The sequence below is a fragment of the Macrobrachium rosenbergii genome, chromosome 3 (genome assembly GCF_040412425.1).
Source record: "Macrobrachium rosenbergii isolate ZJJX-2024 chromosome 3, ASM4041242v1, whole genome shotgun sequence".
Taxonomy (NCBI): domain Eukaryota; kingdom Metazoa; phylum Arthropoda; class Malacostraca; order Decapoda; family Palaemonidae; genus Macrobrachium; species Macrobrachium rosenbergii.
This window is the reverse complement of record NC_089743.1, coordinates 31,774,423-31,791,443: the sequence shown is the minus strand read 5'-3', so window position 1 is coordinate 31,791,443 and position 17,021 is coordinate 31,774,423. Positions and strand designations below refer to the sequence as shown.

Here is a 17,021-nt window from a genome sequence, read left to right as displayed (position 1 = left end):
AGTCTGTTGTCCCTGCCGAGCTCGGCCAGATTTGCTGAACAGCAATGTGCGGTAAATATGTGGCTAGATGTCAAACTTCAGTTGCAGAGGACCTTTATTCCTCACACCATTGGATTGTGGGACAGTCTCCATGAGAATGTTGTGGAAGTGAACCTCAAAAGCTCAAGTGAAGATGCAGTGCATTACTACCCGAAAGCAATTCTCCTTATATCTTATAATTTACTTAAATTATCTATTTTATATATCAGTCGGTTAATTTTTTTTATAACTGATCTCTTTTTCTGTTTCTGGTACTTCATGATCTTTGGAAGCTCGACTTTAAATTCATTGGCTCCTGTGGGCTTTTAACACTTTCACAGGTGCAAAGACGCACTCCTACCCATTCTTGAACACACTGCCCTTTCGCCTTTCTCACTAAATGCCAACCATCCAGCTTTTGCTCCCTAAACAAAGAATCTGCCGTACATTTCTTCACCTTTACATCACATTTCCACAGACTGAAAACCGGACGACGAATGCTTTTTTTTTTTTTTTTTTTTTATCATCCAAAATCAGTACAGGATATATAACTGCAGACGAAATTCGACCAGCCATTTACTTTTCATACATTGCAAAACGACGAGAATGCCATTACATTTGGTAAAAAAATATAAATATTTATATGAAGTGTACAGTATGTGTATATTTTGAGAATTGGCAATGAACTTGAAAGGTTATCATTATGTTGCTTCATGTATGTATGGTCTTCAGTAACTTTCATTTTCGTAATCTTTTGGATCTTTCAAATGTTTTCCAAGGGCTGAAAGCGAAATTCAGATACTGAAAAGAAACATACGCAACAGTATTCATCTTGTTTTATATATATATATATATATATATATATATATATATATATATATATATATATTATATATATATATATATATATATATATATATATATATATATATATATATATATATTATATATAATGCATACGTATATAGATATAAATCCGTGAGCATTTCTCCTTTATGGTGACATTTGTAAAACTGTGGAAGAACGTGGGTGTAGTTGCTGTGGAAATGAGGCCACAGTAAAGGAATTCATTCTCCGTTATCGTCTGATAATGCTCTTACCAGCTTGTGTTATCGATAAGGTCGAAGTGCAAATTGCTAGATCATCTTCTGAATGGGCTATTAGGTCATGTTAAATAAATAATATATATATATATATATATATATATATATTATATATATATATATATATTATATATTATATATATATTTATTTATTTATATAGATAGATAAAATAAGGTTGTGATTATATATGGGCATAATAATTCTTTTTTATATTTTCTTGGCATTATTTATCTTTCATATTTATTAGTAAGTTTTTCATTGTTAGTAAGTAGTGTATGGTGTTTAGAATATAAGATTTCATAATAGTGATAATAAGTAAAAACTCTGTTGAGGGTCATTGATTATAGTTTGAATTTCAATCTTCATTACATTTCTTCAAATGCAAGTGGAATTGAGAATGACCAGTAGTATACCTTATCTTGCTCAACCTCATAAGGAATGATTGGGTCGATGGATTTGCTTAACCTTTCGTAAGAAACTCAGGCAAAGAGCTTCAGAATTTTTATTGTTGGTGAAGGGTGCGGTGCCGGCCGGTGGAAGCTCGATTTCCTGTAATGTTTCCGTAGTAGGAGATAAGAAAGAGTGACCGTTAGGATGAACTCTGATCTTATGAAGGAAGTCAGTACAGTTTGAATTGCTTAGAAAATGCGATCATTCTGTGTAACCGGGTTATTTGAAAGAGCTTTTTATTTGACTATGGTGGAGGTTAGAGGAAGATATCCTCTCAAGCTTGGAACAGCATCTTGTACCCCCTCAATTTGGGACCACCTTGACGTGGTGAGGGGGCTCTTGAACCCCCAGGAATCTGTTCCCGGGTTTGAGTCCAAGAGTTCCGTAGACAATTATATATTTCTTTGAATTAATTTTTGTGGAATTTTCCGCTTTCGCTAAAATTTATTGGACCTCATAAACAGGGAAAGATGTCATAGCTAGGATTGGGTTTATATCCGAAGCTAAATAATGGGAACTGTGGTAGGACCGTCAGCTGCCCGATAATGTTCGGACCTGAGTGATATCAGGCGGAACTATTCTTTAGGGCTGGACCACGGATTCCAGGGGTGTCTGGTTCTGGGGATAGGACTCTCGGCATTCTATCCGGTTTGCCCATAACACGATTGGAGTGGGGATCATAGTATTTTCGTAATACCTTCGGTCCTAGCAAGCAGGTTTGGCATACACTTGGGCCACTATAATTATGTTGTGCCATCCCCTGTGGGGTAGGGTAGGGACACGGACAACTGGGAGTCAGTTCTCACTTGTGCCATTGGTGGAAGATAATCTCCATGAAAGGCTGATATCTTTTTAAGGTTTTCAGGTTTATTATTATTTTTTTTTACCCCTCTCATATCTTTGTGCCTAGCATTTATAAGGGTTCGAGTACCCCTGGACCATATGATGGTGCTTTTCTGGCACAGATGACGACATTTGCACCTACCTTTGAGATTGAAATTTCTCCAAATGTTGATGACTTCTCCAAAAATAAATTGACAAAAAACAGTAATAACAATTATCTTGATCCCCCTCCTGACTTCCCCTCCCCTGGACCCTCTAGCTTTGCTTCATTGATGACGACTTGAAGCAAGGACACGGACTTCTCTAAGAAATCTTCATCCAAGATTAAATCCTCAACACAGCCAGGTTGTGTGAAAAATTTGAGAATGCTCCATATCAAAGACTTACCAGTCTGTTGTGATTATGAAATGATCTCGACAGCTCTGAAATAATTTGGAACTGTTGTAGAAATCAGGATGAACTTTATTGATATTGAACCTAAATGGGAAGGGTGGATTACCTTTAGTATCCATGATGAGGCTCTAAAGGTTAGTAGTATGATAAGTGCCATACAAATAGGTCAAGCTACAGTACGAGGAGCCTTAACAGACAAAGTTCCCAAAGACATGGTCGTTTATGTGCCATCTAAATGGGCTCAGGATAAACCAGAGAGAAAGCAGAATGCAGAAATAAGGACTCCTAAACATCCTATGTGGGTGGTAGCCTCAGCCAAGGAGGAAAATTATAAATACTATAAATTATGCAGGTTTTTTCAGAAAAAGGTGGGAGGAATAAAGTGGTGATATTTCTTAGTTTTGGGAAGAACACCGTTCTTATGCCAAATCTACAACCCAAGCATATATGCTGAACTTGTTGGACATAAAAAATGATAAAATGATTACGAAGATCAAGCCCCACTGAAGCTTTAGTTATGGGAGAGGCGTACTATTTGATAAAGTCCTTTATGACATGACAGAAGAAAAAATTCTAGAAATGAGTCCCACTTTAGTTTCGAGAGTGAAAAAGGCAGCTTTACCAACATGATCATTTTAACCTTTTGCAGACTCTGAAGTACCATCTCATGTCATATTTGAAAATGAAAGGGTACGATTACGCCTTTTCCAGCAAAGACCAATGCAGTGCTATCATTGCTTTAAGTTTGGCCACCCATCAAAAAACTGCAAAAATGATATTTATATAAACTGCCCTGTGTCCATCATGATGCTGAATGTAATAGAAAAGCAAAATGTGTTAATTGTCAACTGGAATATAAATCCAAAAACAAAAATTGTGAAATTAACAAATTTGAACTGTCTGCACTAAATAAAGCCAATGCAGAGCATATAAGTGTCGGTTTTGCAAAAAGATAATTAGGACAACAATCTAGGAGCTATGCTGAAGTTCTTAAGCCACAACCCCTATCTGCCACTAGGGGTGCAGTGGAAGCACCCTCTCATGTAGCAGGTACATCAACCCCTGTGGTAGTGGCCCAGCCATCTTGGTCAGGTGCTCTGCCTGTTGAGGATAGAGCACAAGCCTCCAAGGAGGATAAGATGACACTTAACCCAACCACCTTGGAATTGTCTCAGGCAGTCTCTGCCTGATTTAATGGAGACTGAGGAGCAAAAGCACCAAATGAAGAGACATTACCCCTCATCCTCTCCTCCCTCAAATCTAATAAAACATGCGTCACTTAGTAATAGATATAAAGTACTAAGCTCGATGCAAGAACCCCAGCCCGAATTTAAACAAACTGACAAGAAAGGGAAACAAATGACACCAGTAAACCAACAGATAATAAACCAAACCTGTCAAGACCAGTCCTTTCCAAATCGTCTCTTGATAACACTGATAAACAAAAGAGAGTAAATGAGAAGGCTCCATTCAAAGGGCTTTCCACCAAGCCCAAAAAATAGTTTTCACATCAATACTACAATGGAACTGTAGAGGTCTTACGGCTCGAACTGAAGAACTGAAGGTACTGCTCCATGACCATAGCCCAGGTGTAGTGCGTCTCCAGGAAACTAAGCTTAGAAGCACACAATATAATCCTGGGTTAAATTACAGCATATATAATTCTCCACCACCAATGGGAGATAGAGCTAAGGGAGGTGCAGCAATTATTGCGCATAAGTCGTTGCAACACTCCTTGCTATCAGTTAATACTCTTCTGCAAGCTGTAGCAGTAACTTTCATTTTAGACAAGCAAAATACGGTTTGCTCCATTTATCTTCCTCCTGATTTGGATTTCACTTATAATGAAATTCATGTACTGATCAATCAGCTTCCTACTCCTTCCCTCCTCAGTGATTTTAATGTTCACAACACCATATGGGGTGGGAACACGACAGATGCCAGGGGTAGGATGTTGGAGGATATTATGGATGATCATAATATCACTATACTCAATAATGGAGCCATGACTTACCATAACATCTAATCCAATACTTATTCGGCTATTGATCTGAGCTTTTGCTCACCTAGTGTTCACATTGATTATGAATGGTCAATAAATGAATATCCAAATGGGAGTGACCACTTCCCAATTCATATAAAAACAGTTAAGAATCAGCCCTCTGAGTCACCTCCCAAATGGAAGGTATGTGAAGCAGACTGGAAGAAATTTAATGTGTTCTCATGGATAAGAATCTGAAATCATTTCCATCCATCTCAGAGGCATATGATTACTTCAGTGACACCACTCAACATTGCAATTGCCTCTATTCCAACAACAAAAGGGAAGCCTTCTAGACGAGCAGTTCCTTGGTGGAACAAAACCTGCAGTAGTGTGAGAAAGATCACTAGAAAATGTTATAAAAAGTGTAAGAGGAGTGGAACTGCCCAAGCCAAAGTTATTTACCAACATGCTGTGGCCAAGCAAAATAAATATTTTAAAAAAGCAAAAAGAAGGTCATGGATGTACTACATTAATGGCATTAGCTCAAAAACACCATATTAAATGATTTTTAAGAAAATTAAAAAACTAAATGGCAAGTTTGTCCCTGAACCTTTGCCTACCCTTAAGATAAATGGTGACCTAATCACCCAACCAGAGACGGTTGCAGAAAAATTAGGAGAATATTTCTCGAGAATATCAAGTAGTGAGAACTATTCTCTAGAATTCCAAGACATTAGAAATTCCCAGATTTCTCTCGATTTAAGTGAAAATAATTTTGAACCATGTAATGCAAAATTTACACTGCAGGAACTCGCAGAATAGCAAACCATCAGCCCCTGGTGAAGATAAAATACTCTATGAAATGCTAAAACATCTCCCAGAAAAGTCAAAGAAATTTCTTTGAAATATAATAAATGAAATCTGGGAAACTGGTAGTATTCCTAAGAGCTGTAAATTATCATTAATCCTCTGTATGAAGAAACCAAAGAAGGATCCTGCTTTACCCAGCAGCTACAGACCAATAGCTCTCACCAGTTGTGTTTGTAAGCTGATGGAAAAGATTAACACCAGTACAGACCAGTAGCTCTCACCAGTTGTGTTTGTAAGCTGATGGAAAAGATTAACACCAGACTTGCATGGCACTTAGAAACAAATAAATTAATTTCTCCATTCCAGTTTGGCTTTAGGAAAACTGGATCTACTTTAGATCCCTTGCTCAGGCTCTCAAACCAAATACAACAGAGCCAAACAATAGGAGTTTTCTTTGATTTGAAAAAGGCATATGACAATCACATGGCATTCTTCTTCGTTTTAACGTGCTTTTTCCCATTTTTATATAGGGGTAAGCACGATGCTTTCTTTTCGAAGGACTTTGATTTGGCGTTGGGTTAGGCCGTAGCCTCGATCGGCTGCCCTGCCTGACATCGCTTAGACCCCGGTAACGATGTGTACGTATACCATATCAATCCCCAGCTCCCTTTCTCCCAGCAACGAGGAGAACTGGGCGGTTAGGTCGACAATTCGAGATGTGTGAGGTGTCTGTTATGTTTTTAGAAGATGTTGGAGTGGCTTTGTTGATGTGTGTATTAGTCTGTAACACCCATTTGCTTTCAGCAAACCTATCCGTTGATTACATACGTAATCCCGGGGTGTCGACACGGATAGCAAAGTGTCTGCCTTCTCTGACCAGTCAGCTGCGGATTTGTACCCGCGCCATGGACCTCTACGAAGTCCTAGGCTGCTGCTCTGCCGACTGAGCCATCGAGGCTCCGACAATCACATGGCATTATGGTATTATAAAAAAGTTGTGTAAGATGGGCATTAAAGGAAAAATGATTAGATTTATAAATTCGTTTTTATCGAATATAAAGGTAAGAGTTGGTAACCATGTATCACGACTTTTCTTTTTTAACAAGAAGAGGGAGTTCTTCAGGGTAGTGTCCTTAGTGTCACCCTCTTTGCTGTTGCCATTAATGGAGTATTAGAAAAGATATCATCACCAGTAAAAGGGTCTTTATTTGTAGATGATTTGGCTCTCTACTGCACAGGATATGATGCAGCATCTACTAGAAGGTTCATGCAGAGCCATCGATAAAGTAAGCAAGTGGGCTAATGAGCAAGGTTTCGATTTTCCGAATCTAAAACTGTTGCTGTTCGTTTCTGCAGATGCCGAACTAAGGAAGCCATTCGAACTCTTACCTTAAATCGAATTTTTTTACTTTACTGAAGTAAAATTTTTAGGAATGGTCTTTGATGAAAAGCTCACTTGGAATAATCATATTGACCAGTTAAAAGTGAAAGTGAAGAGATCACTAAATATTTTAAAAGTAGTATCTAATTTTAATTGGGGTGCTGATAAGAAATCGTTGTTAAGGTTTTATAATGCAGTATGTTTATCTAAGTTAGACCATGGCTGCCAAGTATACTCATCTGCTACAAAGACTAAACTTAAGGAATTGGACGCTGCGCATATGGGGCTAAGGATCTGCACTGGAGCTTCTAGAACTTCACCTATTGAAAGTATTTATGTAGACTCCCATCAGCTCCCACTGGACTTGAGGAGGCACGAGCTAGGTCTGAGACACATCATGCAGCTGAAAAGCTTAAAGGAGATTCTTTCTTTTGAGATCTTAGAACAGTGTGACTCAAGGTTTTTTGATCTAGATCTTCAATACCATTTAAAATCAGAGAGCTGGGTGAACTGGAGAATGAAAGTATAAAAACGCAGAAGATCCTACAAGTGAAACATCCTGCTATCCCTCCATGGTTTATTCCAGTAATAGATGTCTGCATTAAAAGACAAAAAAGAAAGTTTTTGCAGCTTGATGAGAGGCATATAAATGACAGGAAAATGTATACTGATGGATCAAAATCGGAAGATGGAGTAGGATGTGCAGTGGTGTGTGAGGGGGGAATCATATATAAAAAAGTTATCAGACTCTTCATCCATATTCGCTGCTGAAGCAGCAGCCATAGCTGATTCTTTAAATCTTGCATCTGATAAGAAATTTAAATCATCAGTAATATATAGTGACTCAAGGAGTGTTTTAGAAGCCCTAAAGAAGTTTAACCCTACCCATCCCTTAATTACAAAGGCTCAGGAATGGCTTTTTTTTTTATCTTTCTGTTCCCCACAAATCAGGAAAGTTTTGTTGGATTCCTGGGCACACTGGTCTAGAATGGAACAAACTGGCTGATAGTAAAGCAAAGGATGCTGCAAGATGTGATTTCTCAACTAATAAGGTGCCACATTTGGATATGCGTCCAGTTATCAGACGATACATTTGCACAAAATGGCAGCAGAGATGGACTTGCCCCGTTTTATATACAAATAGGAAGTACAGAAACAGTATAGATTTTTGGAGTTCTGGTTTTAATCGTAAGAGAAGATTTGGGATCATCCTAACACGGCTTAGGATTGGCCATACCCACTTCACTCATAGCTATATTTTAGAGGGAGCCAGTGCCCCAGTTTGTGCTCACTGTGGTGGTCAGCTATCCATTGAGCACATGCTGGTGCACTGTCCTAAATTTATTTGCCTTATGGCAAAGTACTTATTAACTGGGAGGGCAAAGTACATATTAACTGGGAGGGCAAAGTACTTATTAACTGGGAAGACTATTTTAGAAATTTTAAAAGATGACATTGAGATAGATAACCTTATGAGTTATCTGACAGAATCTGGTTATTTTAATGAGATATGATTTCAGTATATTTAATAAAGATTTTAGTCATATTTATTCTTATACTAAGTATATATTTTGAATATAAAAGTTTAATATTTACTTATTTTTTGTTGGTTCTATCTAATATCATTCTTCATTTTTTATGTTCATATTTTAACACTGAATTTTACTAGTATATCATCATTCACGTATTCATTATCAATCATATCATTAATTTGTATATTTCACCTTCATTCATTGCCTGAAGGGAGGTAAATTTTTTGGATTTAATAGTTGGGTAATAACCAGGTGCTTGATAACTTCGTGACAAATATATATATATATATATATATATATATATATATATATATATATATATATATATATATATATATATATATATATATATATATATATACTGTATGTATATGTAGAATCTACTGGTCACTTTTTACCAGGTACATATGTACTGTAATTGCAATGGCCACAATGTCTTCTAAACTTCTCAAATTCTTCACGCTTTTTTGGATATGATTGCCATAATAAAGCCGTAAGATCCAACTGCAAGAAATTATGATGTTCTTTCGCTGGAAATGAACCTGGGTTCCATAATCAGAAGTAGGTAACGTTGTCGACCTGACCACGGAAGGATAAAAAGTCAATTGTGTCTCGTACATACATACATTATATATATATATATATATATATATATATATATATATATATATATATATATATATATATATATATATATATATATATATATATATATATATATATATATATATATATATATATATATATATACTGTATATATATATATATATATGTCACAATGCCCTCTTCTAGAATTGTAAACACCTTTTGAACGCGCTTGTTATTACAAAGCTTAAGATCCAAATGAAAGAATACAAAGAAATTTTGACATCCGTAGGAGGAGTACATTTACATACATAGGTAAAAAGTGACTAGTAGACTATATGTCTTATCCTTTTCTCTCGTACCTGGAAGAAAGACAGTGGTGAGCAGGCGCAGCGTCTCTTACGAGGCAACCAGTTTGCTCACCGCTGACGTTAGTATGGATGGGTCGCTTGTGCGGCCCCACTCTGTGTTTTTTGAGAATATGCAACCTCTGTCACATTTTCGGGTGTTGTTTCCAAATCTCCAGTGGAAAGAACGTGCCCTCTGGAGGTTCTTGTTCTTCTGCTTAAGCTTCCCTTTGCTGAATTGTTTGGGGAAGCTTCTTTTGTATATGGGGGCAGCTGGCTCTTCTGGCTCGCTGTCTGATTCCTTCTGTTGTCTACTCGGTCTGACGTGGTGCTGCTACTGCTGCTGCTGCTCGTTGTGAGGGTTCCGCTGCTCTGTGGGCCGTACGTATTTCATCAACCATGATCAGGAACTCTTCTATGGGGATGGTGGAGGCTTTGGGCATGGCTGCTACTGTCTGGCTGGGTAGTTTTGTGAGGACCTCCCTCACGAGGTCCAAGGATGACTCAGGTTGGCTGCCCTTGGCAGGCAGCGTGATTAGCCGCCGCAGTTGCTCGTAGATGTGCAACGGCCGCTCGTTTCCTACTTGGGCACCCACGTGGTTGAGGAACTTCTTGGCTCTCTGGGCGGGCGGCATGCAGAAGGACGACTTTAGTTGGTCCTTCAGTAGGTCATAGGTGATGGGAGCATCTAATTCTTTGAGCCATCCTGCTATCTGCTTGAAGACATCGTCCGGCAGGAATTCGAGGATGGCGTCTGCTCTGCGTGTTGCTGAGGTGATTTTTTTTGTGCAGAAAAGCGTTTCCGCCCTGAAGAACTATGCTTCCGGGTTGTGGGGCATGAATGGTGGTAGACAAATGGAGGCGGCTGCGACGTTTTCGTTGACGACATAGGGATCGTTGCTGCTGGCTTGGTCGGGCATCCCCGCTGGTCACCAATGTGAGGCGAGGTACGAGTAAGATATGGAGATTACAGTTTACTGATTTATTTACAAAACTTTCACACAGGTCAATAGCTCGTGCAAGCCGCAGTGTAACTCCCGACCTCTGCCAGGTCGAGAAATGGATTAAGTTCAAGCAGCTGTGTTTGTTCACAGATAGAAATATACATACGAACTGGTACAGAACATTCAACTGAAGATCATTCATATATAGTTGGAAAGCTGGCATAACAATACATACAGTGGTAACAATACATAGATTGTGACAATAATGACAATGGAGATATATGTACAAAAGACGTAGGAGAGAAGTTGTGTTTCTCTCGACCGCATGATTTCTCTCGTGGTTTAGTCATCGTGGGATAAAGTAGATTTTGAGTGTAGATGTGTGTAGACCCACACACATGGGTGCTACAATTTTATTATATTTTATTATATATATATATATATATATATATATATATATATATATATATATATATATATACATATATAAATGTATATATATTATAGGTATGTTTCTGTGTATATAAATATAGATTATATACATGTATAAATTATATATATATATATAAATTATATATATATATATATATATATATATATATATATATATATATATATATATATATATATATATATATATATATATATATATATATATAATCTCTAGTGAGTGAGGTTTTGAGTCAGCTTCTAGAGTTAATAAAGAATAGTTTTTGTATGAGAGCAGTTTCAGAGTGACATTTGTAAAGGAAAACTGTTTATTCGCCAGTGATTACAGTAGAAGTTTGTAAATAAATAATGTTAGTGATATTTATTTAATGTAACTGGAAATTTTGTGTAGGTTTTTTGTAACGGTATCTCTTTTTTCATTTCTAAGCCAGTATGAAGTGGTTTAACTAGGATCCTGATATCATAAAGACAGTCAGAATTACACTATTTTGTAAAAGAAATGAAAATACCGCACAATTTGATATCGAGGTCTAACCATGAATGTTCGTAGAAGTGTGTCATGAGAACGTTTATGTCATAGAATACTGCCTAGGCAGAACATGGATGATAAACATCAACGTTCGTGGCTCAGTGAAAACCTCTTCAAGTATCAAAGCTAGCAATGGTACTGGCTATGTTCATATTTCTCATGTGGCCCTAGTGTACTCATGTTTTTTTTTTTATGTTTGAAACTCGAACGCTATCAGCTGTCAGTATCTTGTGCCTCTTACGAGGGTGTTTTGTAAATGGGTGCAAGATTGACACATAGGTTTGTGCTTATAACACAATTTCGTCTTGTTAGTAGTGTCGCGTTTTTAGCCATTCAGGTCTCGTACAACTATACAGGTGAGTTATGGCTCTCATGTAATTAGCTTAAATTCAGTGTTCTCGAGCAGCTTATTAGAAGGGCCATGGTATATATATATATATATATATATATATATATATATATATATATATATATATATATATATATATATATAATATATATATATATATATATATATATATATATATATATATATATATATATATATATATATATATATATATACATACACACACACACACACACACACACACACAGAACTTTGTATTTCTCTGAACTTTGTAGTGAATTTAGGGCCCATGGAGGCCGTGACATGGACAAGGAGGTCGCTGCCCACTCCCTTATTTAGCTTCACTTTCTCCCTCCCATACTTCAACGCTGGTGTCCTCTTCTCTGCTAGCTGGGCAGCTGGACTATCAGTAACAATGAAAAATAAAATATTATATATATATAATTATATATGTATATATATATATATATATATATATATATATATATATATATATATATATATATATATATATGATTTTGAGATGCTGTTTTTTTTTTTTCTTTCTTACAAATGACATATATGTTATGTTTTCTGATGTAATTTTTCTTTCTGCTGTTTCATACGTTTTGAGATATAATGAGGTGGCTCTGTAATACATGTATTTGTTTCGCGGGAGTTAAAAGGGAGAGGGAGAGATATTTTGGAACCATTATCAGATAACCACATCCTGTGTTGACACAGCTGCATGGGACCAAAGGGAAGGCATATTGGAAGGCCCACTTTGCCTATCTTTGACAAGTGACAGTTCTCGGTCCGAGTCCTTATTACATGATTATCATGTATGTCTGTTTTGTAATTATTATTTTTCTCAATGCCTTATTATGTATTCCATATTCTGAGTAGAAGGATAAGGGAGGGGAGATAAGGTCTAAAGTGTACCTTAGCCCTTAAACGCCTACTGGACGTACCATACGTCGACTAAAATTGTCTGTTGGGTGTCAAGTGGACGTACCATACGTCGGCTAAAAATGCTTTTTTTTAAATATTCGCGGAAAAATAATTATAGGCCTAGTTTGCGAAAGGTTTTAAATCACGCACCTTGAGGGATGCTGAGAGTTCACGGATCAAGCTGTTGTTTTGTTTATAAGCGTCACCCAGACGCGCATACGCGAATTTCCTCCTTCCTGTACCAGAAAGCATCAGCACCGCATCGTCCGAGAGCGATTTTTTGACGCATCCGTGTTTTGCAGAACTTTGGCGAGTGTTTGCGTATTTGTGAGGCAACAGGACGTTTGCAGAGATGTCCCAACATCGTCAGGACCGTGAAAGGCGCATATTGCCTGTCGGTAGTGAGCGTGTGAGACGAGTTTTAGACTGGGATGCTGGAGAGGGACCAAGCATCCAAGATGACCCAGCTTCTCAACGCCGTGTTGTGCGGCCACGTGTGACCGAAGGGGACCAAGGACCACATCCCGTGCCTTTTACGACCCATAGGAAGCATCGGGGTGTCCTGAGGGGCATCCATAAATTTTTGAAAAAAACTTTTTCTTCGCTGAAAATCCTGGCATTTCTTGAGTCACCTTGTAATTTTTTCGCCGTTTTATATTATTCGTTACATAAAGTGTTATACATCAAAATGTGTGCAATTTCATGTAGAATACAACAAAAAAGAAATCATTCTTTTAGCTTTTAACAGTTTTGAAATATTTTCATTTAAATCACGATAACTGACAAAATTTTAACATTCGGTCAATTTTGACTCGACCGAAATGCTCGAAAAACACAATCGTAAGCCAAAATTTTTACATTCTAGTAACAATCAATCATTTACCTTTATTTTGCAACAAACGGAAAGTCTCCAGCACAATATTTCGATTTATGGTGAATTTTTGAAAAAAACTTTTTCCTTCGCTCCGCAAAAAATCCTAGCATTTCTTGAGTCACATTGTCGTAATTTTTTCGCCTTTTTATATTATTCGTTACATAAAGTGTTATACATCAAAATGTGCGCAATTTCATGTAGAATACAACAAAAAAATAAATCATGCTTTTAGCTTTTACCATTTTTGAAATATTTTCTTATAAATAACGATAAATAGAAAAAAATCACCCTTCGGTCAACTTTAACTCGTTCGAAATGCTCGAAAAACGCAATCGTAAGCCAAAATTCTTACATTCTAGTAACAATCAATCCTTTACCTTCATTTTGCAACAAACGGAAAGTCTCTGGCACAATATTTTGATTTATGGTGAATTTTTGAAAAAAACTTTTTCCTTCCATCCGCGCGCGCGAAATCCGCTAAAAATCCTAGCATTTCTTGAGTCACCTTGTCGTAATTTTTTCGCCGTTTTATATTATTCGTTTCATAAAGTGTTATACATCAAAATGTGCGCAATTTCATGTAAAATACAACAAAAAATAAATCATGCTTTTAGCTTTTACCATTTTTGAAATATTTTCATATAACGATAAATAGAAAAAATCATCCTTCGGTCAACTTTAACTCGATCGAGATGGTAAAAAAATGCAATTGTAAGCTAAAAAACTTACAGTCTAGTAATATTCAACCAATTCCCTTCATTTTGAAACAATTGGAAAGTCTCTAGCACAATATTTCGATTTATGGTGAATTTTTGAAAAAAACTTTTTTACGTCCGCGCGTTACGAATTCATGCATCATTTTGTGATAATATTTTCTCTGTGTTGCTTTAATCGTTTTACAATCTGTTATATACCAAAATCATCGCAATTAAGTGAACAATACAGCTAAAAAAATTAACTCATTAGCTTTAACCGTTTTGCTTACAACACGATTTGTATACAATTATATACGAGTTTTTTTTCGCTGTCATATATTCCAATATTTATATATGATAATGATATTTTTTTTCATTTCTGATGGTTGCATACTAAACTTCAGGCAATGAGAAAAAAAGGAGCCAAAAATGAACTCTTAATCTTAAAAACTAAGCGTGCTGTGATTTTTTGAAAAAACTTTTTTCCGCTTCGGCGCTAGCTCCCGAACGCCGCCGGCATACGGGAGACGTTTTTGTAAATACGGCTTCGGCGTTTAAGGGTTAGTTTAACCAGACCACTGAGCTGATTAACAGCTCTCCTAGGGCTGGCCCGAAGGATTAGACTTATTTTATGTGGCTAAGAACCAATTGGTTAACTAGCAACGGAACCTACAGCTTATTGTGGATTCTGAACCACATTATACCGAGAAATTAATTTCTATCACCAGAAATAATTCCTCTAATCTTTCACTGGCAGGCCGGAGAATCGAACGTGGGCCTAGGAGAGTGCTAGGCGAGTACGATGTCGATGAGAGATAAGGTCTGACATGTTGACAGGGCTTTTAGGCAAAGCGCTGGCAAATTTATTTCTGTTTACCCAGGTGGTTAATTAAGTACAGGAAGCGTCAATCGTTTGAGATAGGCACCCATACCCTTTTCCAAGTTTGTGTATACCCTATATGTATGTTTCATGTATATACTTTGTGTATTTTGTATTCTGGGAGGTATTCTGAAATGTAGAATGAAGGGGCTCAGGTTGTTCTAAGATTTGAAGTGACTAATTGGCAACTTAGTTTGAGGATAAAAACAGGATTACTGGACTGACAGTGTGTTAGTCTCCTAAGGGGTCTGAAAGACACAGGAAGTCTCTCTCTCTCTCTCTCTCTCTCTCTCTCTCTCTCTCTCTCTCTCTCTCTCTCTCTCTCTCTCTCTCTCTCTCTCATTTCACATAGAAGGGTATAAATTGGTTGCTCTCCTAAAATATATAAGTTTTGTAAAACTCTCCCACGAAATGTAATATTTTGTGTATAATTCCAAAATATTTGTGTTCTTCAACCATTGTGTTTATATATTACAAAAGGAGTAAGGTAATGCGCTTATTTGCTTGTATTGTAATCATGGTGAAAACTGAAGTGTTGTCATTGAGGAAGTTGTAGAAAGACGTGAATTTAGCCTTTTTAAAAAAGTGAAGGCAATCTTTTGAGAGATTGATATAACCTTTAATCATATTTTGTCTTAATATAATTGCTGTTGGTATATTTCCTTTTTTTGCGTGTTTCGTTCTTATATGTCTGTGTTTTCATATTACTCTCACAATATTGTGTTTATAATTTCACAGTGTTACCCAAAGTTTTGTGTTGGTGATTGCTTAGCGTTATGTTGGTGTTAATTTGCATTATTGAGATTTCAGTGCATACTTATTATTGAGATTTCAGGGAGTACCTGTGTTGATTCCATTTATAAATGTTTTGATGAACCCTTGGGCTAATTGCAGATGTTCAGATTTATATCTAAAACTTGAGCAAGAGTCAGTAGTTTGAGTACTACTTAATTAAATTGATTCCATGATAAATTAAAGTATGTGAATTATTTTTGGTTAAGAAATACTCAAATCTTACACTTGTCAAATAATAGTAAATCTTTTTGAGATTGTGAACTCTGCTTATAACTTTTGAACTTAGAAATAAATTTGTCTGTTTAAAATTTTAAAAGCACAGTTTTTCATTTTGACCACCAGTGATTAGAAACATTGGTGTGTGTGTTCAAGGTAAGTGGTATGTCTGTCTCGTTCTCCTTTATCTAAGTGAAGTAGAACCAAGGAAACAATTATAGTATTTGTTGGAGTGATGCCCTTTTTCCCCAAGTCTGTTTATAGCTTATCAGTTGTTACCTCACCCACAACTTGATAAATTTAGATTGAATTTTCAAGTGTTAAGCAAGTTTTAAGGGATCACTGTACCTTTAGAGTATTCAGTCTTAATATTTTTGTTATGAGGTTTCAAGTGTCTGGCTGAAGTGAGGTAAACTTTTTGGTCTTATTATTTGTGTAATAATCAGGCACTTGATCACTTAATATTTTTGTTATGAGGTTTCAGGTGTCTGGCTGAAGTGAGGTAAACTTTTTGGTCTTATTATTTGTGTAATAATCAGGCACTTGATCACTTCGTGACAATTATATATATATATATATATATATATATATATATATATATATATATATATATATATATATATATATATATATATATATATATATATATATATATACATTATATATATATACATATATATATATACATACACATATATGCACATACATACATATGCGTATATATATATATATATATATATATATATATATATATATATATATATATATATATATATATATATATATATATATATATATATATATATATATATATATATATGGGTTAATTTTGCCTCCTTTAAAACTAATTATACAGTTTTGTACTTGACATAAGAAGGAAATATACGTAGTGGGAATTAATTTACGTATGGT

The 17,021-nt window shown here is 36.0% G+C and overlaps 1 protein-coding gene across 1 annotated transcript in view; it reads left to right on the top strand.

The window, feature by feature from the left end:
• trol (terribly reduced optic lobes) overlaps positions 1-17,021 on the top strand; it is a 1,293,721-nt gene that overhangs the window by 19,148 nt on the left and 1,257,552 nt on the right. The window lies entirely within an intron of this gene.